We start from the raw sequence: 25125 nt of genomic DNA, 5'->3' as shown, positions 1-25125 counted from the left end.
CCTGTGAGCCACACCGAGCACTGCCGTGGGCTGTGCTGGGCCACCGCTCCCAGGAGTTATCACTAAATCCCACAGCAGGGGCAGGGCCTGTGGCTGAATAAGTTGGGGGCAGGGAGAAGGTGCCAGGCTGACAGAGCGCTAGCAGGGGGCCGGGTGGGTGTGGAAGCAGCAGGTAATCCTGGGACTACAAAGCTTCCAGGACAGAGTCTGAGCAGCACTCCCCAGGGAGTCTAGGATGGAAGCTGATAAGGATGGTTGTGACTGGAAAAGCGGTGCCACAGTCAGTCATAGAAATTTAGGAAATCCTGGATTAACAGGGCTACACGGGTTTCTTGACTCAACTTCCTAGAGCGTCTCAAGAGCTCCAGTGAATCGTGAACTCCCAAGAGGATAATTCATACTGGAACAGAGTTTTCCCCAAATGCATGTGGCTGAAAAACCCACTGCATCTCTGGGATGAGTACTCTAGAATGCCCACTGAGAAACTCCTGGACTTCCCAAGGTACCAGAGGGGTGTGTGTGAGGGGAAAGGCACCACCTCAGCGTGAAACAGCATCTCACAAAGGTGGTGACGGTTAGTAGGGTGCAAGAAAACCGCAGGCAGCTGGCAAGCGATGACAAGACGCTCGTTTCAGTGGTGTCTGCTCCAAAAGACAAACCAGAAACAAGAAGGGCGCAAAGAGTGAATCCTGAGGTGAGAGAAGCCCACAAAACAGTCACTAGGCCTCTCCTGACTGCCTAACTTTTAAATAAAAAATTAACTCTAAATTTGCACACAATTAGGAAAACGAGTAAAAATATAAAGATCTATTCCCTTCCATAGAGGTGGTTGCCATTAACAGTCTTTTGTGCATTTTCAGGATCAGATACACTAATGTGTATACGTGTATATATGCGTGTTTCCTTATGTACATATATACATATATAGTATTTACCAATACAAACACTGTGGCTTTCTAAGTGGAATCATAGAAATGTCCTTTTCTACACCTGCTCTTTTTCCTTTTGACCTCATGACATATCAGGTCATCTTCCCAGTTTGCTCACAGACCTTCCCCGTTCTCCACACACACATTACTCCATACCACGGATGGATCCTAATTTCCTTCATCAGACCCCTCCTGAAGGACATCGGGTTGTCTCTACATTTTCCCCATTATGTAAGTATCCCTCATTGGACTTGCGGGTGCCTGATTTTATGCACACTTCTGTGCAAGGCAGAGTACTGGCAGAGGGCAGGTGCCTAGAAGTAAAAGTCTTTGGTCAAAGAGCAAGAGAGTTTTGAACTTTGATGGACGCTGCAAACCTCACTCCAAAATTGAACACATTTATTATACTTAACATAGGCAAAGTGTGTTTGTTCCCTCGTCTATACCAGATGTTATCAGTCTTTAGAATTTCTGCCCATCAGAGGGGAAGAAAATCCCATGGTTTTAATCTGCATTTCCTAAAGAAGTTGGCCCCTCTTCAACTGTCTAGTAGCCAGCTGTTTCTTCTGAGTTGTTTGCTCATACAGGTAGAAACCACCCCCTGCCTTTTTAAAATTTGCTTATCCTTTTTCATTTATTTGTGGGTTCTTCTCTATATAAACAGTAACCTTTATATGTTAATACACTACCCAACTTTGGTGTCTGTCATTTTGTTTTGTTTACGTCTTGAACTGTAGAAAAGTTTTAAATTTTCATGGAATTAAATATCTTTTACTTTATGGCTTCTGAGTTTTATGGCTTACTTAGGAAGACTTCTGTACTCCCTACACTTACACAGAAATTCTCTCCTGTATTTTATATTTGCTTCTTGCATTTAGTTGCCTTTGCATCTTTTCGACTGACTAGAACTTGTGTATGCTATGATGCAAATATCTAATTTCTGTTTAAATGAATTATCAATGCTTCAATCAATCAATTAGACAAAAAGTCAAGTTAGACTGTAAAATTGTCTAAGTTAAAATACAATTCTCAAGTAAACAGGGACCTGTTTCTGGACTTCTCCTCCGATCTCTGTTTCCCTCTGCCAGTGGCTTTATATGTTAATAGATCTTATGTTAACATTACATTTTATTAATGTTAACATATATGTTTAAAACGTTTCATCGATCCTTTTGCACTAACTTTTTCAGGAGAACACTGAACTGGCTTCTAGATATTTACTAATTTTTGTGACTATTGCAAATGGGATCTTTCCTTGTTTTTCAGTGTTATTTCTGGCTTATGGGAAAGTAACTGACTTCTACATACTTAGACACAACTGATCACAATTCTGAACATGATCATTTCTAGTTTTTCCACTGATTCCTGCATTTTGAAAAAAACAGTCATGATCATCTGTGATTTTTGTTGTTTCCTTAGTAAAGGCTCTGGAAACAGCCACCCCCACCAATCTCCCCATGTTCTTATCCTGCCTGATCCCACTTCCCCGCTGCACCTGACCCTAACCTGTCTGCACTGCTGTAAAACACTGTCTGTTCACAAGGTTCTGATGAAAATAAAAGGTATTCATATCTGTGAAGTGCCAAGGGCTCTGCCTACTTTATTTTATTTTGGGGTTGTCAACAGACACATCACATGCTTCCCTCTTTCCTAAGGCCTGGACCCCACATGAAAGGGAGAAAAGGTGACCTCGTATCTGGATATGGATTTTGTCACTTCAAGAGCTTTATCATATTAAAATTCATATCTAATAAATATTAAACACTATGTGTCAGGAACATCCTAGGTACGTTCCATAAGAACCACAAATAATATTAACAGCTAACCGTTAAGGAAGTAATTAACCGTTAAGGAATAACCATTAAAGCTGTTTTAATTTTAGCACACCAGAAAATATAAGGGGTATAAGTTCTAGTAACATTAAAAAAAAGAAAGAGGGCTTCCATGGTGGCGCAGTGGTTGAGAGTTCGCCTGCCGATGCAGGGGACACGGGTTCATGCCCTGGTAGGGAGGATCCCACATGCCGTGGAGCTGCTGGGCCCGTGAGCCATGGCCGCTGAGCCTGTGCATCCGGAGCCTGTGCTCCACAACAGTGAGAGGCCTGCGTACCGCAAAAAAAAAAAAAAAAAAAAAAAAAAAAAAAAAAAAACAGTTACCAATTCTAATAGTAGCTTTTCCTTTTCGACCACTTTCCAAAATTATAGTTCTCTTTTTCTGTCTAGAAGCTTTGGATGGTTCCTTCACCGATGGAGAAGTTATCCACTGGTACTGAGAGAGAAATGATAAATATGCCATTTAAGTTATAGGTAGTTTAGGAGGGTTTGATCTGCATTAGAAATTAAGATATTTTAAGTTAATAAAAGGTCTTCAATCTGCATTTCTGGGAAGCTAAATTAAAGCATCACACAACATTTTCAAAAACAGAACAGCCATTTCACTTGACTAAAAACTTAGTTTTAAGATGGCAGAAAGTACCTTGATAATTTTCTTTTAAGAAGGAAAGAAAAACAAGCCATTAAAGATAAATTCTTCCGAGAGAATTAAAACATGTTATATACCTCTGACTTGGCACTCCTTCCATTCTGGAGACATTTTTTGGTAACTGCTTTCAGCACAGAATGATTTAAAGTAAAATAAATTGAAATTAGAGTAATTATTTCCCAATGAGTGGCTATTTCCATTTAAAACCAAAAGCCAACTAATTATTGCTTTTCCCATAAAATTAAATATGAAATCTACATTATGTAATTATACACTTATTTCCCCCTTTGTGTATTCTAATTTCTTCCTCAAAAACCTAAGATGCCATCTTGCAGACTGCCCCCAGTGACTACTATTTTGGCAGCAGCAAAGGTCAGCTTTAAACATTTTGCATCTAAAGTGGCTTTAGATACATTTGGATAGAAAGTACAGTCTGAGCACCATCCAGACACTTAGATACCTAAAGGGCATCCAAGACAACAAACCAAAGTCCTGATATTCCCTCAAAAGCTGCTCCTCCCATCAGCCCCCTTCTTCTAAGTGATACCACCCAGTTGCACACATAATCATCAATGACTTGTCTCCTTGTTACTATTTCCTTCATACCCCACATCTAATCTATCTGCAGGTCTTGATAGCTACACCCTCAAAACACAACCTGAATTCAACCACTTTTCACTTGCTCCAAACTTCCAACCTAACCTAGGCCATAAACTTCTCTTATTTGGAGCACTGTGACAGTCTCCTAACTGGTCTCCCTGTTTCTCTTCTTTATCCTCCCAAGTCCGTTCTCTATACCAGGTTACCTTATTGAGATACTATTTGGATCATGCCTTTTTCCAGTTCAAACCCCTCTACTCATTTAGAATAATCCACATCTTTACTCTGGCCTTCAAGACTTTACAAGAGCAGACCCCTGGCTAGCTCCTTGACCTCATGTCATACCACACTCTTCTTCACTCGGTACTCTGGCCATGTTGGCCTCCTTGCTTTTCCTTAAATACTCCACCCACCTACATGCCTGCATACTCATTGCCTCCTTGTCCTGGAATGTGCTTACTCCAGTTCTTCCATGGCTTGCTCCTCTCTTCATTCATGTCTCTGTTCAAATGCCACTTCTCCAGTGAAGCTGTCCCCTAACAAACCTATCCAATGGAGTCCTACCTGCTCTCCCTCGCTCTCCTTACTTTAAGATATTTTTGCACTTTCTACCCTCTAAAATTATATTACTTATCTGTTTACTCATTTCTATCTGAACTCCCTCACTCTCCTTACTTTAAGATATTTTTGCACTTCCTACTCTCTAAAATTATATTACTTATCTGTTTACTCATTTCTATCTGAACTCCCTCACTCTCCTTACTTTAAGATATTTTTGCACTTCCTACTCTCTAAAATTATATTACTTATCTGTTTACTCATTTCTATCTGAACTCCTTCACTAGAATGTAAGCTCCACGAGGGCAAGACATTTGTCTGTCTGGTTCACTGCTTTATCCCTAGTGCCTAAACCCATATCTGGCACACAGAAGATATTTTAAAAATTGCTTGTGATTCTGACAAATGAATAAAGTGCTCCTGGCAAGAATTCAGAGGTTGCACAGGAAAGAAAGAATGCTCTTGGTGGAAGTAGGCTTAGTATCTAGGTTCACCTCTATTCAGAGTAGGGATAAGAACAATTTACAAGTAAAATTCACTTTAATTAGTACATTATCTGCTAAAAACATAAGGGAAGTGCAACACTAGAAAAGTACAGTTGAAGCTTGAACAACATGGGTTTGAACCTCGCGGGTCCGCTAACACACGCATATTTTTCAATAAATATGTACTATCGTCCTACACGATCCAAGGTTGGTTGAATCCACAGATGTGGAACCACTGACTATAAACTTATACCCAGATTTTCAACTGCGTAGGGCTCGGCACCCCTAACCCCACGTTGTTCAAGGGCCAACTGTGTGTGATGAGGAAAGTTAAACACATTAAATTTTTAAAAACTGTCAATACGTGAACAAATTCTTTTTGTTTTGCTACGGGTTTATCAATTTCAAAAAAGTGACCACATACCAACAAGTGGATTTTTTCTTATATCCAGAACGAGCAGAGTTCTGTTGGTTTCAAGGGCCCTTAGTAAAGCCTTTGCTCCTTCAGTGGTGAGGCCACACTGCTGCGGGTCAAGTGCTTTCGATGGAAGACAAAAGGTCACTTCCTAACTCTACAGGTTTAACATATAGACAACTCTCATTTTCTCACGTGTGGAAGAGTCCTGCACAAGACAAGTCATGGCAGGTTTGTAATTTTGGGTATGGAAAAAAACAGAAACGTATATGCACACACATAATGCATAATCCAATTTAAAAACCTCTTCTTGAATGTGCAATGATAACCCTGGCTTTAGTATCAATAAATCATCCAACATATTTTACAATTACAGAACTGAAGAATAACTGTATATAACGTATGAGCAAAAAGCATCACAAAATGAATCTCAGTTCATAATTAGCAAGGGCGGCAGAGGCATGTAAACCTCACAAGCAAAACCTGGTGGAGCTCAGAAATGCACTGCATTCTTTTGATCATAATCTTCAGCTCCAAATCACACTTGAAACTAGTTAAAAGGGGAAAACAAAATAGAAGAAATGTAATAACTGTTAGTTTTAGAGGAAAAAAGGACAAGTCTAAGAGGATACAAATAATAACAAATTCAAACAATGTGTGAATAGAGAATACATAGTAAAAACCTATCATGAAAGTATGATGGTCAAGAACTCTCTCCATAAAAAGTCAGACAAAAACCAGAAACACTGAACATGAATTCTAGTAGTTCTGGGGCTGAACAACCTACTCATTTAAACCAAAGGGATCATCACCAAAGCACACGTATTAAAAAATATTACATGAAAGGAAACTATGATGAGTCTTTTTTTTAAGTGTCGTGTGGACCATCACATTAAAATAACTGGAGTCTTTCAACACCCCCATGACACATAGAAATAGCAAGTAAGACATATGGATCTGACAGGATATGATACAACCCTTACAAACTCTCACTACAGAAGAATGGACACAGGGTATAATTAACCAAATAGCCAAATTAATACAAACAGCCAGTAAACCTCACCAGTAAATCAAATGAATACAAAATAAAACAAAATGTAGTTATTTTCCTATCAGATGAAGCCAAGATTCTGTAAGAAAAGCCTTTAAATCATGTCTATACCCTTTTGATCCAACAACTCTCTTTCTAAGAATTTAACCAAAAGAAATAGTCAGAGATATAGGTAAGGATATATATCAGAGTACTATTTGTAACTGAAAAACTGGACAAAGCTTATATACAAGCATGGATAAGCTACGTGCACTGTGGCATAATCATATAATGAAATACTGAACAATCACAAAAAATGATGCAGGAGATGCAAATTTACTGACTTGCTAAAATGCTCATACTAAATTAATTGAAAAAAGTTATAAAATTTGGAGTAATCCCACTTGCATAGAAAATGGAGAGGTACTCATTTTTGTAGTTTTACATTTTTTTACAAGTGCTACAAGCCACTGTTTGTGAGAGGCAGGCTTCACATCTACTGTTGGGGTGGACTATAAATTGGCATAGCATTCCTGGGTGGTAATTTGGCCATGTGTATCAAGTCTTAAAAATATGTCACACTTAGTCATTCCACTTGTAGTACCTTATTCTACAGAAGTAATCCCGATGGACACAGAGATATATATACAACGTATTCACATTGTTTCTGACAGGGAAAAGCAAACAGTCTAAATCGAATTACAAAGAATTGATTAAACTATGGGACATCAATACGATGCAATACTACATGATACATCATTAAGTGAAAAAAGCAGGAATATGAAATAGCAAGTATACTACAATTCTATTTTTGTAATCCCTAAGTGTACAAATATATTTGTAGAAAAAAAAAGACTGGAAGTATATACACCAAAATGAACAGTGATTATGTCTGGGTATTAAAATTATAGGTAATTGTTCTCTTGTTACTCTGTATTTTCTATAAAGGATATATGCAACTCTTAGAGAAAGTTTAAAAGCAAAATAAAAGCTATCAGTAAAATGAGGCTTTAAAAACATCCTATCACAATAGTATCATGCCAAAAGCTAAGCATATTTCATATTAAAAATTCAATAGTTTCAATTTTAGAATTTACCTCTAAGCCATAAATCCTCACTAAGAGATTCTGCCAAAGCACTTGCACCCAGGTCACCAATGAGCGTGGTGCAGTTCAGACTGATGCGCCTCAAACCAGCCATACAGTCAAGATCAGGTCTCCTGGAACGAAGACTCTCAGCCCAGGTTTCTTCATGCTTTCTGGTAGTCTGATATGTCAAAGATTTAATGGGATGAAATTAAGATGCCTGAATAAGGAAACAGGGTGTGCCTACTGAGTATGGTTTATTTTGTCAGAGATTTACACACACACATATATCAAGCATATATGCCAGGAGCATCAACCTGAGAAATTCAACAGTCACTTCTGGTTTACGAGTCCAGTGACCCAGATTCCACTCGGTCAGTGATTAGATTCTAGCCACTGGATAGCCTGTTTCTGAACACTTATGTAAAGTTGGACAACTCAATTACAGTCTGTGAATTATTTTCCTTATCTTCTAAGTCAGGGAATTGGTTCTAAATTCTATCATCGCTGAGACTCTAAATTTCATCATTCTGTCCTCCAATGGTCTCCAAACACCTGACTGGGCAAACCATAAGAGAACTTTTTAATATGCATCTTATTTATTAACAAATTATATACACAAAGTTCCATACATATAATTTATGTACATGATAAACTACACAGATTTTTTAAAATAATACAAAGGTAAAAATGTTCTAATATTTTCTTTTCCTAACTCCTAAGGCATTATTTTATTTTACTTATTTTCTATAAATATTTATTTATTTGTTTGTTTGGCTGTGCCAGGTCTTTAGTTGCAGCATGCCAGATATTTTAGTTGGGGCATGTGGGCTCTTAGTTATGGCAGGCACGTGGGATCTAGTTCCTCGAGCAGGGATAGAACCCAAGCCCCCTGCATTGGGAGCACGTAGTGTTAACTGCTGGACCGCCAGGGAAGTCTCAAGCATTATTTTAAAAACTATATTTACAAAATGTATATCTCACATGCTACCTAGGGTATGCACACAAGCTTTAGAGGCCTGGACTATGCACAGCCAGTTTGATGTGCCTTGGAAAAATAATGGTTTGACATTTAAGCAAAAGTACTGTCTTAGAGACATTCAGTTCTTTATATTCATAAAGTAAATTTTGGTAACAGGGAACACTGACTGTAAATGAAAAAAGTCTTATTACATTCTTGAAAAAATAAAAGACTCAAAGTGCCTTTGTTACTCTAAAAGGAAAATCATTAGTGTCATTTTTCTATTAACAATAACTTATCAAAGCTCCAAGGAGAAACAACAGCAATCCCTTACACAGTGCTTAGTATGTGCCAGGCACTATTTATACAAATGAGTGCATTTACACCTCATAATGAGGCATAGAGGTTAAGTGATTTGCCCATGGTCACTAGCTATGAAATGGGAGAAAGGGAATTTGAACCTAGGCCACTTGGCTTCGGCACCCAAGTTCTTGACTGTTTTCTACCTCAGGGGTCAATGGACTTGCCCTGTATAGGCTCAAAGAATTTTTCAATTTTTAAAATCTAAATTTAAACATTTCCAGATTTGTGGGCTATACAGTTTCTGTTGCAACTACTCTGCCCCACTGGCGTAGGGTGAATGTAGCCATAACTACCATGTAAACAATGGGTGCGACTATGTTCCAAAAAAACTTCCTTTACAAAACCAGGCAACGGGCTGCATCTGGCCTACCAGCCAGAGTTTACCTATCCCTGAGCTGCATCATCAAACTATTAAAAAGCCTTCATATCAAATTATTAAATAACCTTAGGCCTAAATACAGTCATAATAACCACTGTAAAGTTTTAAGGTATTATTTTAAAAACTGTATTTACAAATTGCTGATGTACTGATTTTTATTAGTTTAAAAACTACAGCAGCTAATAAACGATTCATTTAACTCTTGAAGACTATAACAGCATAGTTTCTTCACAGTATTACAATAAATGTTTTCAGTAAAAAAAATACATAAAAGTATTATTAGGTATTATATATTAAATCTCTTATTTCTAAAATTAAGTGGACTATCTTTATTAAATGGTAGAATCCCAACCTGAAAAGTAGTCATATTCTTTCAGCAAAATGAAAGCTGCACTCACATGTATCAATAGACAAAAATTAGGGCTTCCCTGGTGGCACAGTGGTTGAGAGTCCACCTGCCGATGCAGGGGACACAGGTTCGTGCCCCGGTCTGGGAAGATCCCACATGCCACGGAGGGGCTAGGCCCGTGAGCCATGGCTGCTGAGCCTGTGTGTCCGGAGCCTGTGCTCCGCGACAGGAGAGGCCACAACAGTACTGCAAAAAAAAAAAAAAAAAAAAAAAAGACAAAAATTAACTGCCCTCTGTATCAATATATTAATGTGTTTCAATCACATATGTTTTCATGAAAGTTTAAACATAAAATCACCTTTAAGATCTAGGCCATGTGATCTGCTCCCTGCCATGTCAGAATACACCCCGTGAAGTTTACTTAACTTGTCTTAAGTGTGATAGAATTCTTTATACCTTGACAAATAACTAAAAGGAAAAAAAACCCACATACACAATAAGATGAAGAGCCTATACATTTGTCAATCTTGACTTATTTGCTTTTCTTGAGTCAATTGGAGGTTTATAGCCACATTCTCAAAATCATTAACTACAATCTTCCCAAACAGGTAATTGATGAACAGATGCATTCTAAAACTTGTCAGTAACAAAGTGCTATTCCAGTTTACAGCAACAGTTTAATTCTATTTAGATACTAAAACTGAATACACTGAATACTGCAAACTTTATTCCCAACCACTCAGCAAAGTACTACATACCTTTTCAGATATAGGAAAAAAAGAAAAAAAGAAAAAGCATAAGGTTCTTCCTATTTTCATTTCCAAAGATACATCCCAATCTTAATGATCAATCAGTGATTTAAACGTCAACTATAAACCCCGTATTTTATTAGCTGCTATGCAGTATACTAGAGCAATAGAGCAAACCCTCTGTTCCCTTAAATTGAAAAGCAGGCTTCCTGACCCCTCCAGACCACTACTGGACACAGGGAAGGCGCACTAATGTTTCAGGACCCAAACTAACAGTCACCTGCTTTGTGATTACTTCCATGACACACCCTCACCAACACCACTGAGTTTGCTGCTCCTACGGGACGTTACATGTATTTACTATTTTAACACATACCACAGTGCATCATAATTATGATTGCAGATAGATGTTCTAACAATTTAAAGAGAATGATGACTTTTTTGCTCTTTACATCTTGCTATTTCCCTTCCCATAATATTTCTTGAAGAGAAACCATAAAAATATAGACAAACACAAAAAACAGAAAATATACAAAATGTGTGGTTTGTGGCTTAACACAAAGTTAAGTAAAATTAGTTCTGACAGTATCCAGAATGACAAAATTTCATGGTACAAATGAGAATGGACCAACGTTTGAGCAGGTACAGGAGACAATCCAGGCATGACCAACACCAAGAAAAGGTAGACAGGAAGTAACATGGTGTGTAGGAAATCACGAGACCAGTCTGATGGGAAGAGACATAAACAAGACTGAAACTCACTTTCTAAACCTCCATCTCCAATTGGACAATTCGCAAGACACAGGTGCACCAAAGTGGCCAATTTATTCAATCCCTTTAATATGGAGGAAGAGTTTAAAATTTTACTGGTTTAATTTGCCCCAAAAGCAATTATCAAATGTTGGCAGGACACAATGAAGGCTTACCTTTGTTAACATAGTTAAGCCTCTCTCTCTCACAACTAGCCCACTTAGCTCCACGTTCCTTAGCGCACCCGATGCACTTACACAGCGTTTAAGAGCTTTACACAATTGGAAGGTCACATCTTTATTTCTTTTCACAGGAACACGACTTCTGTAAACTTTATTTCTGCCAGAAGCTAAAGCAAAATTATTGTAAAATAAGTGATTTAAAACACACATTTTATCATTAAAAAGCATTAAAAAAAAGCATCTGCTCTGTGCTAAGGATTAGAAACAACTCCTGCCCTTAAAGCCTTCATTAAGGAGGGACATGTGTAAACTCATAATTTCAATCACATGAGCTAAAGAAACATAACCTTTATGCACAGAGGCTCCTTTGGAGGCAGAATGTTATATCGAAGTGATGGCTTCATGATAACCCTGAAGCAGAATCTAGAAAGATGAGGCTATGCAGAGTTGGAGTAGGAGGTGCATTAACTGCAGAGGGAACGTCTATGAAAAGACACTCAAGCCTGACTCCTGCTGGGCACTGTAAATACTGCAGGTGGGGATGACTAAAGGCCAGGGGTCCAAGTGTGAGAAGAGACAGAAATGAAAGAGATGTTGGCCCAAGCAAGCCTGGGAGAAAGCATGGCTTGTATCCCACAGGTGGTGAGACCTGGGGCTACCACTGGCTGAGTAAGGGTGCCTCCACTGATTAGAAAAAGGCTCCCCGCTGCTGAAGGACCGACTAGATAAAGGGAGTGATCACAAAAAGCTCCCCTGCCTCAGGGCAAAGAGCCCTATGAGGCTTGTCCGAACACAGTTCAGACTACACGCCTCCGTGCAGAGCACACGCTGGGCGGCTACTATGCAGTAACTCTGTGTGGGCAAGCCATTAGCAGCATTATTTTAAGCACATCTTTTTATGTTAGAAGATCACTTAACCCAAGCAGGCGGATGAACTTAGAGGAACTGAATCCAGGGGCCGTGAACCACCCAGGAGTTTCTGCCATAGTCTGGGCCAAATGTAATATGGATGAAGAAGCAAATTTAGGAGGAGGCCAAAATTTACAAGACAGACCCAGTGGATGCAAGACATAAAGAAAGTTCTGTGAAGGAACTCTGAAGAGAATGGGCTCTACAATAAATTTTTCTTACATTCAATGTAAAATATTAGGCAAAATTAAGTACAGTGGCCTTTAAGGTCCCTTCCAGCTCTAATTTCTTTTGATTTCTAACTTATTACTCTGGTTAAGTAAAGTCCCTTCAGAGGTACAGAACAGTTCTTATACCTGAATGGGATGCAAAGAATAATCTGACTTCTCTTCACCAGGGTATGAGTTGAACTATCCTGGCAGAAGAGATAACAGATGGTGTGAACCCCAGATCCTGGAAAAGGTCCAGGCACACGATGAGTATTCAGCTTTTTGAAAACAAATGAACAATCATTTCCTCTCCTTCATCTTCACACTCTTACTCTGCTGGTTACTTTCTCACAGCTTATAAACATCCTCAAATATACCCACTTAAAAATCTCTCAGACCTATGATTCTTTGGATCTTCTTGTGGGTAACCTAAGTCTCTACCATGCCTTCAAACACCTGTCCTCCCAAAAAGCCCAGATCTGTACCTTGGGTCCAGACCCGTCTACCAGGCCCCTCTAAAGCACTGAAGATGAAGTAAGATCCTCTTGCCACCCCCAATCCCTTTCTACTGTGCTCTGTATCTCTCAAAAAGATGCAGCTGTAAACTGTCACCCATGCTTGCTGCCCTCCCTTTTCTAACTGGTCACCAGACCTCACCCATTCTCTCTCAGATCTGCAAAATCCAGTCCAACCTTTTATAACTTAAGTGGGACCCTCAGATTACAACTCAGCCTGCATGAAATCAACTGCCTTCCACATGGAGGTCCGAGTGAGTCTCTAAACCACAAGTCCATCTCACTCTTCTTTGGTGTTTCCCACAGCCTTCAGGATAAACACCCAAACTTCTGAAAGGACAAACAAGGCCCCCTTCTCTTGGGCCCCACTAAGTTTCTAGTATCGACTCTCATTTCTTTCCCAAACCCTGAGTTCCAGTCCTGTACCTTAGTTTTGCCATATTTTCTTATATTTCTCAAACTTCAACACACACTGCTCTCTCCTGCCACCCCAGGAGCTGCTACATATCCTTAGAAAGGATGCCACCTCCTCCAAGAAGCCTACCCTGAACTTTCTCTTCCAAGATTCTGTGCTCTGCAAAGGGGAAAGGTGGAGGGGGGGATACATTAGGAGTTTGGCATTAACATATACACACGACTCTATATAAAACAGATAATCCACAAGGACCTACTGCATAGCACAGGGAACTCTACTCCATATCCTGTAACAAACTGTATGGGATAAGAATCTGAAAAAGAATGGATACATGAATAACTAAATCACTTTGCTGTACACCCGAAACTAACACAATATTGTACATCAACTAACCTCCAATATAAAATAATAATTAAATTAAAAAAAAAGATTCTATGCTCTGTAGCATCAGAACTCACTTCTTCCAGAGCACTGACTACTGTGCTTGTGTTTACCTGCCGCCCAGTAGAAGGGGAGATTACCTAGGGCAGAAGCATCGTCTCCAGCAGCCCTTGGTTCTGACAACTCATTCAAGTGCCAGGCTACTTTACACACATAACCTGCTTAATTCATTCTAAGAACCCACAGAAAGAGTGGTTTTTAATGTCATTTTACAAGTGTGGGGATTGTAGTCCAAAAGAAACCTGCCCAGGCCACAGACAGCACAAGCCCTGGAATTTAAACCCTAAGCTGCCTTCACACCGGTGATCTTTGCACTATATGATACGACTATTGAAAAAAAAAATTTTTCCTGAACCCTGTTTCGATGGAAAGGCAATGAAGCTGGGATATATCCATTTCCTAATCGCGTTGGTGTGTACCAGGCAAAGTCATTCAACAGACCAGGTAACATCTGTGCAACAATTAACGATGCTCCAAACTGTGCTAAGTGTTCTACTTTGTAGAGTCTAGAAGCATTAACACAGTGCATCCTTGTAACCACCACAGAGACTGGGACCTGTTAAGCCCACGCTACAGATGAGAACACTGAGACCTAGAAGCCTTAAGGCACTCGGCCGGGGTCACCGAGCTGGCAGGAGTCCTAGGCCGCACGCCCCATCTAGTGCACGCACACCCGGGCACTGGGCACTGGTTCTAGTGCCCACCCTCCACCTTGCACCATCGAAAACCCCACTTCTCAGCGCTAACACGAGGGTCCCTGGAAGCGGGAAGTACAAACCTGTCTCGACAAGCCGTGGCTGGAAGAAGATCTGGATACAGATCAGGGGCAGCGGGTGCTCAGGAGCGGCGCCCAGTGCACCCCGCGGAGGTGGTCGGCCTTAAGTCCAGCGGGGCGTCCTGCAGGGAAGCGCGCATGGAGGGCAGAGGCACCAAGTCCTGCAGCGCGCACAGGTCCTCAGAGCGTGGAAAGAAGTCGGCCGCACTGTCCCCGTGCAGCTTCACTGAGTGATCATGGCCCGTGCACGGCCTCGGGGACGCTGGCTGTGGACACGATGGCCACACCGCCTGGGGGCCCCGGCCCCTCGGGTGCCCACCGCCCGTTGGCTGCGGCCCCGCAGCGTGCACAGGACCAGGGTCGCAGCCAGAAGACATAGGGCCACGGGCCCCAGCTACGCCAACCCCCCCATGCCGCGCTCCGGAGACCCCGCGCGGCCTGGTGTTGGCGCAGGCATCTAAGCCCTCCATGCCGCGGGGATGGGGTTTACGTCAGCGGGCGGGACCGTTGGGGCGGGGCTCGAGGACGTCAGCACGCTCGCTGTGCGTCCGCACGCAGCCCTGTCTCCCATGGTGACGCAGCCTGAAAAGTAGGGGCTTGAGCTCTGAGACTTAAGGCAGCGCGAAACGTACGAGGTGTGGAGACTTTGGGGTTTCCAAAAAGCGTTTGCTGACTCATCCAAACAAAACTGAGACCTGGTTGTATCAACGCATTTTAAAAGTAAACTCCCGTAAGTGTCTGTGCTCCCCCCACCCAGGAGAGAGCGTGCACTCCGTGAGGGACACACGAAAGGCTGAGTGAACGTCTGTCTGTGGTCCTTTACCTGGTGCACAGGTGTGTGAATTTATGTGGAGAGCTCTTAATTTCTGTAGTTTCTGCTAACTTGACACGGTAGTGGGCAAATGGTGACGTGTTCCATGCATTCAGGACATGATCGTGGTTACTAATAATCACTTTGTTTGGTACTGACAACTCCACAGAGAATTTACTACTGAATATCCACTTTCCAGAAGAGAAACTGAGGCGTAGGAAGTGAAGTGACTGAGTAAGAGTAAGGACTCAGACAACTGGTGTTAGTAAATTAACCCTGCAAGGAGGCCGTTAGCCTGCGGTGGCTCTAGTGATGCGGCCGCCTACGTAAACCAACAAAAATCTAAGCCTGTCAAAGCCTCAGGGTGGCGAACACTGCTGAGGACAACGAGTCACAAACCACCATCTAGGCTTTAAAGTTATAGCAAGTCAGTCATTTCCTTGCTTTGCTTCTGCCCTTTTAAAATAAACATCTCTGCAGCTCCTGTGGCTGGAGTGCTCCTCACCATTTCCGCTTTGGTGGTGCCAGAATTGAATCTATTTTTGCTCACGTAAAGTCTTATTTTCAATATGCCTCAGTTTGTCTTTAAACTTTGGTCGTAGAAGTTGGAGTTGTGTCCAGTTTGTAGAACAGTGGTCGTTCTCTGGTCAGGCCTTAGGCGTTATGCATACAACGTTCCTCTTCTACCACCACCTTCTGGATGCCTCCACCCACTACCAGCTCCCGCGTATCAGATCCCCTAGATGTGGTCAGCAATGGCTTTCACATGCAGCATGCTCACATTATAATATCGCAGACACTCCTCCGTCCTCCAGCCAGCGTGTGAACTGAAACATTACCATTCCTGTTGAAGAGCCTGCTGTGACCACTTTCCCAAACACAGCCACTCCCCAGCTGACCCTGGGTAACCACTCTTCTGAACTTGGTCTCCATCACTGCATGGATGTCTTTCTATTTAGGCTACATTTTTAAGTATTCTTCAACCTCATATAGTATTCTACTATGTTTTCTCTTCTTACTTGCTTTTTTTAGTGTTATCTTTGCTAGGTTCATCCATGCTGACACGTAAAGATCTGTCTACTTCATGTACTTTCCTCACTATGTAGGATTCCCATGTAGGGAAGTACAATAATTTATATGTGCAATTTCCTGTTGATGGACATTTAAATTGTTTCCAATTTTCAGTATGATTTCTGTTTTAAAACATTTTTATATACTTTCTAAAGGTCACTTTACATTTACTCTTATTACAAAATATTGGCTATATTCCCTGTGTTGTACAATACATCTTTGAGCCTATCGTACACCCAGTAGTTTACATCTCTCACTTCCCCACCCCGTATTGCCCCCTCCGCACTGGCAACCATTAGTTTGTTCTCTATATCTGTGTCTCCCCTTCTTTTTGTCATATTCGGTAGATTGCTGTATTTTTTAGATTCCATATATAGGTGATATCCTACAGTGTTTGTTTTTGTTTGACTTATTTCACTTACCACAATGTCCTCCAAGTCCATCTATGTTGCCACAAATGGCAACATTTCTTTCTTTTTTAAGGCTGAGTAGTATGCCATTGGTTATATGTACTGCATCTTCTTTATCCATTCATCAGTTGATGACACTTAGGTTGCTTCCATATCTTGGTAATTGTAAATACTGATGCTCCGAACATTGGGGTGCATGTATCTTTTCAAATACATGTCTTTGAAAACACATGTTTTTGTTCTTTTTGGATTTATACCCAGGAGTGGAGTTGCAAGGTCATATGGTAGTTCTATTTTTAGTTTATGAGAACCCTCCATACTGTTGTCCACAGTGGCTGCACCAGTTTACATTCCTACCAACAGTGTACCAGGGATCCCTTTTCTCTCAAAAATTGTAAATTTTCTTCCTAGGGGTAACTGAGATGATAGTTGAATAATAACATAAGATCAGACGAAGTCTAAAGAAATTTTAGACAAGCTGGATAGAGTAGGAAAACTTCTGTTCGCTGGCGTCTGAATGTTAGAGAGACACCAAGACATGTGGGCCAAGTTCTGGAGAGAAGGGAAACATGGACGCAAGCTTGACACTTGGTGCAGCTTTTCTCCTTGGGGCATTTGCTGATTCAAATGTTACAGCCTAGGAGCTGAAAAGTCAAAGAGTTCAAAAGACTCTAACGACAGAAGCCAAACAGCAAGAACCGTTGTACATTGATAAACAGCATTTTAACTATGTAGAAGCAGAAAATGAAAAGAAAGAACTTTGCATTACATTTAATAAAAGTTTAGAGAGATCTTTGTGGTATATTAGTGAACTTATTTGTGGAAATTTAGCCATGTACATTGTGTTGGAGAGGCACCAAGAGTTCAAGAATTCTCACAATTTGAGTACACAGTTGCCTTAAATGTAGGCATGGTGGCATCCATTTACATAACAATGATTTGGAGGATGTTGTGTTAGTCAGCTCTTGCTGTGATAATGCTTTGGAACAAATCACACCAAAGTCAGTTACATAAACAAGAATTTTTTTCTCTTGGACCTATGGGCTAGCTGCAGTGGCTCTCTTTTAGACCTCTAGATGGCTAGTTTTGCTCCGTGTTTTGGGTCAGTTTGAGGTCTGTCACACACCTCTTCGTCTGGAGCCCAACTGTGAGGCCGCAGCTCCCAGGCCCTGTCTTCTCTAAAAGTTCACTGAAACATAAGAGGTGAGCCCAACCGCACAAGCCCATTTAAGGCCTCTTCTGCTCTTTTAAGGCCATCATGTCTGCTCATACTTCAGTGGCCAAAACATGTCACAGATCTAAGCTGTATTTAGAATATGTTTATTTGTTTAAAGTTGGGTGCTCTCACAGAAGAATATTGCATTTTGGACAGTGTTAGCTTAGCATTTCCATTGGCATTTGCAAACGTGATAAACGTCGTGTGCACTTTTTCACCTTTGAGAACTTTTTGAAATTGTGGGACAATTTCTATGGGAAAAGAGGAAGGTACATTTTAGAACTCAACACTAGTTATAGCAGTGTTGGGAGAAGAATTAATGAGATAAGGTCAATACAAATGAAAGATTTGGGATTCACATATTCATAATTAACATTAGCATTCTTCAGAACATTCCTGGAGAATTGTGATGCTTGCTTTACGTGATTTTATCCTAAATCATTATAATCTGACCAAGCCACTTCAGTAAAACATACATCATACAGTACATCGCATTTTAGTTTTTCCAACCACTGCACAACTTCTCATCAGGCATGAAAGCCTACATATGGTATGGTTCCATTTATGCGAAATGTCCAGCAGTGGCAGATCCATACGCACGGCAAATATTATACATTAGTGGTTGCCAGGGGCTTGGAACAGAGGGAAATAGGGAATGACTCCTTAAAATGGGTGTAGGTTTCCTCTTGGGGTGATGAAAATGTTTTTCAGCTGGACAGCGGTGATAGTTGCACAACATTGTGACAGTACTAAATTCCACTGAATGGTACAGTGAATTGTAAAATGATCAAAATGGTGAATTTTGTGTTCTGTTCATTTTACTACAGTAAGAAGGAGAAAGAATTAGGGAAAGCCTTAGAGTTTGGGAAAGTAAGGTGAACTGGTCAAGAAAAAGACAGCTCTACTGTTCAGTTTTCTCTCAGCTCTCCCAGTTTATTAATCCTCAGCAAAAAGTAGCCTGAACTTGTAGATGATAGTCATTCAACACAGTCCAGGGAAAAGTAAATAAAATAAAAGGCAACTCTTCCTCTTTAGCACATCTATGAAAGGTTAACTTCCTGCTCAGCCACATGGACATTCATGAAGACGTTTCACTTCAGGTGTCCTGTACTTCAGTACTTTACTCACAGCTCATTCACACATGTAGGCAACAGCATTCCTTAATTCGATGGAATCTGCAGTGCTGGTTGTGATCAGTCTCATGAAAAGAAAAGGGAAAGAGGAAAAAGCCTCCACATTGACTTGGTGGTCTTGACAAAATGGATGCAGAAGACAGCTTGAGTGTCAAACTGGAAACTTATTTTCCTTTTCCTTTTCTTTTTAGCTTTCCTATCAGGTCTTCTGCCCACTTCCCACACCCTTCTTTCAAACAGGAGAGACACTAATTAGCTGCTTTTTTTTTGTTTGTGCTAAAACAACTATTGTTTTGGGTTTTTTGTTGTTCGGTGAACATTTTTGTTTTTACTGCCAAATGAGCTTCGGTGGTTGGTGTAGGGGTTCTCTTGGGAACTTAACTTTTTCCAGTTTAAGTGGGAAAGCTTTTTTGTTTGAATGGGCTTTTACTGGGTGCTTCAAGGTTTGCTCTTGGCTCTTTGATCGGGGACTGGATAGCACTGTGTTTCCTTTGAAGTTCCGATAAATAAAGGATCCTATGTCCTCCTGGGCACTTTGTGTTGATTTTGCTGTGTGTCCTCTCTAATAGCCACATGCAGATTCCAGGAAAATGACATATAAATGAATATAAGTAATCTAATATTTTTAGAATTTGCTTTGGCCATACTCCTGTTCTTATTCTACTTGTAGCAGATGGCTTTAAAGAGCATTAGCTATGTATATATTAAATATAATATAAATATACCAATATTAAATATTATATTGATATATAAATTTAATATACTAATATTTATATTAATGTATAACAATTATGTATTATATTAATATATATTTTTGCCTAGCGTATATTATATACAAAATATATGGGTAATGAAATGTATTTATATGGTTAATATGTTCATAATATTAATAGGATATATCCTGTAATATTGATTATAAAACAATTATATCATAATATATAAATTATATATATATATATTTATATATATTATAAATATATAATTATTCTTATCTGATATAATACACTATAGTTAATATATTCTATATAACACAATACATAATGTATTAGTATAAGACAATTATATTATGTAATATAAATATAATACATCTATAAAACTATATATATTTTAATTATACATTACACCTACAAGTATGTATAGCTATTTATAATTTTATTTACATAGGAATCTGTTCATCCTAACAATTGATGTAAAAATATGCAATATTTTCAATCAAATGGGCCTTAACCTCACTACCTACACATAACTACTTTTATAATCGTGAACCATGTCTAACTCATGCTTCCATATCTCTCAACCTGCTTTTCTACACATGCACATAGACGACACACTTTTATACACGATATATATGTATACTACCAGTTTTCAGTTCAATGTATATAACTATATAATAGATATAATTATATTCCTGTGTATGTATACAAATATAAATCAAAGGTATGTGTATAGGTATGTATTTCGTATGTTTATATAACTATATCATACAAATAATATATGTGTATATAAATACATGACTATATACATACATACACAGATATATACTTATTTACACAAAAGGGACCTAAATAAACATAGTTCTCTAAGAATAAAACTAGTTATGTCTCACTGTTTCAATAAGAGCTTATAGTTTTCTACTGTATGTGCTTCTATAATTGTTATGAACAATTCCCATTTGTTGAATGTTAAGTTGTTTTAATTTTTTGCCATTATTAATGAAGCTCTAAAGAATACGGTGGGCAAGATTACTTGAAAAAGTCTCCTGAAGGAAAACGGTTAGGTATACTAGGTTAAATGTACACAACTTATTTTTAAGTGTGTGCTTGATTTTTGAAGTATGCAGTAGAAATTTCCAGGACCCATGAAAGAAGGGTGGTACATGTGTGAGAGTTATAGCTATATTAGGAGTGGATTGAAGATCTTGATAGCTTAGAACAGAAGCTGGAAATCCTGTTTTTATGGAGCCAAGTGGCAAATATTTTAGGCTTTGTAGACCAAAGAGCAAAATTGAGGATATTATTTAGGTACTTAGGTAACCATTTAAAATGTTACCAGTTAAAATGTGAAAATTATTCATAGCTCACAGGCCATAGAAATAGGCATCTGTCTGGATTTGTAATACAGGCCATAGTTTAATGACACACCTGACATAGAGACTTGTTTATAAATGGCCATAACCACGTGAGAGGCAGGAGGTAAGACTCCATCCCTACTAGATGGGAAGTTAGAACTAAACCTATCTATCCCTAGTTTCACCTTCAATGAAAGGGTGTGCCAGGAGAAAAAAATATCTGCTGGCAAAGGGAGACTAAGACCAAATTCTCTTGGCCTCTGCTCTGGGTAGGAAACAGGTAGGAAATCTTGAGAATTCTGAACCCCAGATCTGTGTTCCCAGTGTTTGGGTTGCAAATTTATGTGCGGTCTTGCAAACAGAAGCTAAGAAATTAACTTAAAATGCTCCCAAATCGGTGGTATTCCAAACACAAAACTAAACCCTTTCTGGAGAGGTAGACCTTCAACACAGGCCTATAGCATTCCCACAGATAAAGTTTAGCTAAACATGAGCTCATGATCTAAATTTACACAATAATGAAGAAATCAGCTAGAAGTGGAGAGAATCAGCAAAAAACAATCAATACCAGAATTATATTCCCAAGGCCATCCATCAGATGTTGGAACAATCAGGTGCAAGGCAGAAAATATACATAAAACTAGAACTGAAACAAGGAACAAGGATGTTTTAAAAGACTGGGTAGGATCTTTAACACATTTTTCAAGTACATGTCATTGATAAAGCTAGAAACTCGAAGGTTGTGTAATACAGCAGATTAATCATGGAGAAGTGTGAATTTATGCTGTTTTTAAAAATATGGCAGGTCAGATTTTCTGCCTAATTATATAAGTAGATTTATCTTTAAAAAATACACATTATTTTAAAGACTTATTGGCTGTAAAATAAGTTAAGGTTATTTCAAAGGGCTTCTCTCCAAAGAAAAGTGAGAAGTAGCAAAACACAGAAAGTCGAGGGGAAAAAATGTCAATATATACATTGCGGTAGGGTGAACTAAGCCTTAGGCTAGCAACAGTGTGGACGAGCTGACCCTTAGATACTTACAACTAATCTGGAGTCTTCAAAAATTTCAACTATTTATAACTAAAAATATTTCTTAAAATTAATAACCAAGTGTTTTAATTGACATCAGAAGAGTAAAACAATAAACCCTGAGAACATAGAAAAATAGATAATAAATATATGAGCAGAACTTAATAAAACAGAAAAAAGTATAAAATTGAGGTGATTTAGTAAGTCAAAAGAATATTCTTTGAAAAGATTTAGAAAACACACTTTGATTAAGCAAAACAGAAACATAAGTAAATAATATACAGAAAGAATCAGGACAATGTTAGAGCAGAGAATATATGAAATGCCCGTAAATTTGAACATTTCTGTAAAGTGGACAATTTCCTAGCTCCTAAAGTTTACCAAAACTGACACAAGAGGAAATTTATAGCTGGATTTCTTTCACCAGTAAAAGAATTATGTCAATGGTTTACAATCTTTCACCAAGAAAATACCAGACCCAGCCAGATCATTTGGGAGGTGAATTCTATGGAACTTCTATTAAACAGATAACATCAATATGAACAAAGAAAAACTTCTAGAGATAGCGAAGGAAGAATTCTCCTTTATTCATCTTATGAAGTCTATATAATCCTAATACTGAAAATAGATTAGGACTGTAAGGAAAAAGAAATTTACAGGTCAAATTTACTTGTAAATATAAAAGCAAAAATTTTAAACTATGATATTAGCTACCCAAGTTCACTAGAGTAAGAAAAGGCATGAGCAAGTTAGGTAATCCAATGAATGAAAAGGTAGTTTAATGTCAAGGATATATATCAATAGATTGAAAACACCACATTTTATTTCTTTCATCTGTCTCTTTTAAAAATGATAAGTACTTATATTGATCTCTCTTGTACTAGGCACTGTGCTAAGTCACTTACATATTTACTTCTTTAAACCTTCTAACATCCCTGCGGGAAAGTTCTATTTTGCTTCCATTTCTTAGCTAAGACTCTAACCCCCAGGAAAGTGAAGCAACATTTGTAAGTTTTTGTGGATGGTCAGTGATGAGACCAGTACAGGAACATCCAAAGTCTGTGCTTGGAAACAGTGCCCCATGTTGACACTCACATTGCAGATGAAAGGAAAGGAACCATGCACTTACCATATAGATTAAGTCTCACATTACAGGTTAAAGGAAAGGAACCATGCACTTACATTATAGATTAATACCCCCATAACAGGTTAAAGGAAAAAGAAACATGTGCTTCCTCAAAAGTTGTAAAGAAAGCATATCCATTTCTTAATATATTTCCCAATTTCTTTTGCTTGTTTTCTGACCTTTGTAGTGCATTTTGCCATGAGGCAAATTTTATTTCTTATATAATTAAATGTATCCTTTTTTCTTTGTATCTGAGAAAGGTATTCCTCATGAATACTTTATTTCATGTCTCCCAGGTTTCTGATACTTTTACAGTTTCATTATTTTTTAACTTTTAACTACTTGCTGTATCTAGAATTTACTAATGATAGCCATATTTTCCCACTTTTGTTGAATAATTTTTGCTACTGATCCAAAATGTGAATTTTATTTTAAACTCAATTCCTTTATGCTCTTGCATCTAATTTTAAGATGCTTCCTATTCCACTGGTTGTTTGCCTATCTAAAACAAAATGCTACCTTAGTTATAATGTAATTATAATATAATAAATGTAATTAGTAAACATAATTCGATATATAATAAATAGCATATATAAAATAACAAAATATAATTTACCATATACCAAGGTCCAAGGAGAGCAATACTATACAATCACTTGAAATATCCCGCAAAAGATAGTTTATAAAATTCAATATTCATTTGTAATTTAAAAGAAAGAGTAAAATAGGGATTGATGAATGCTTCCAAAATAAGAAGAAATTATATGTCTACAAGAGAAAGAGGTAAATGATAAACTTTAGTAACACTGGCAATAAATGCAGGACAAGAAGAGGATGCCTGATATAATGTTAAAGAAAAAGTATTATGTAACATTGTTTTTGCAGGACTGATGAGGTCAGTGAAAAGAGAATCTCATAGAAAAGAGTATCTCGTTCTTCTTAATGTCTGTACACTTGTCCATTGCATGAACATAACAGCTTATTTAGCCAATATGTTACTGATCTGCATCTGGATTTCTAGGTTTTCATGGAGTATTTTATTATGCACAATTGTTTCAAACACTAGGACTTCCTCTTATGTTTATATCTTTTGAAAGAAACAATATCTCCACAGATGATTTATCTGTTCTGGCTGCTAGCTGACTTTGGGTACTTCTCAGTTCTTCCCTTTACCTTCCTTGTCAATATGAAAACGGAAGGCAAGAAGGTCTCCTGTTTAGAGACTGTCAAGATAGATCTTGGTGATAAAGTCTTGGTGGTAAAGGCTAAAAGTATCAACCCAGAACAAACGTTTTTCCAGCTGTAACTATGTGTGATTCCCTTGGCTTGATTCCGTAGAGGATGTAAGACAAGACTGTAGAATCTGCCGACAAAGTGCTTCCAGTAGGATGAGCTAAGTCAAGTATGGTGGCATATGTAAGTCAAGACAAAATATAATGTCTCCTTTTCTCTCCTAGCAAAACTTGGTGGAGTGAATGTAGAAGTCGCTGTATGCTTTGAATTAAAGGAACACAATAAATCTTGTTTTGGAAGGTAAGTGTTCTGGTCTCTTTGTGGAGACGAATTGGAAATTGTCTAGAAGAAGGAAAATGAGGTTAACCAAAGTTAAACTCATAAATAATTGAGCATTAATTAAATATCTGTGGTCTATGTTTGTCTTTGATCATAATTTCTCCCA

The sequence above is a fragment of the Mesoplodon mirus genome, assembly GCF_964341445.2.
Source record: "Mesoplodon mirus genome assembly, contig: SUPER_3_unloc_7, whole genome shotgun sequence".
Lineage (NCBI taxonomy): Eukaryota > Metazoa > Chordata > Mammalia > Artiodactyla > Ziphiidae > Mesoplodon > Mesoplodon mirus.
Note: the sequence above shows the minus strand (reverse complement) of the source record.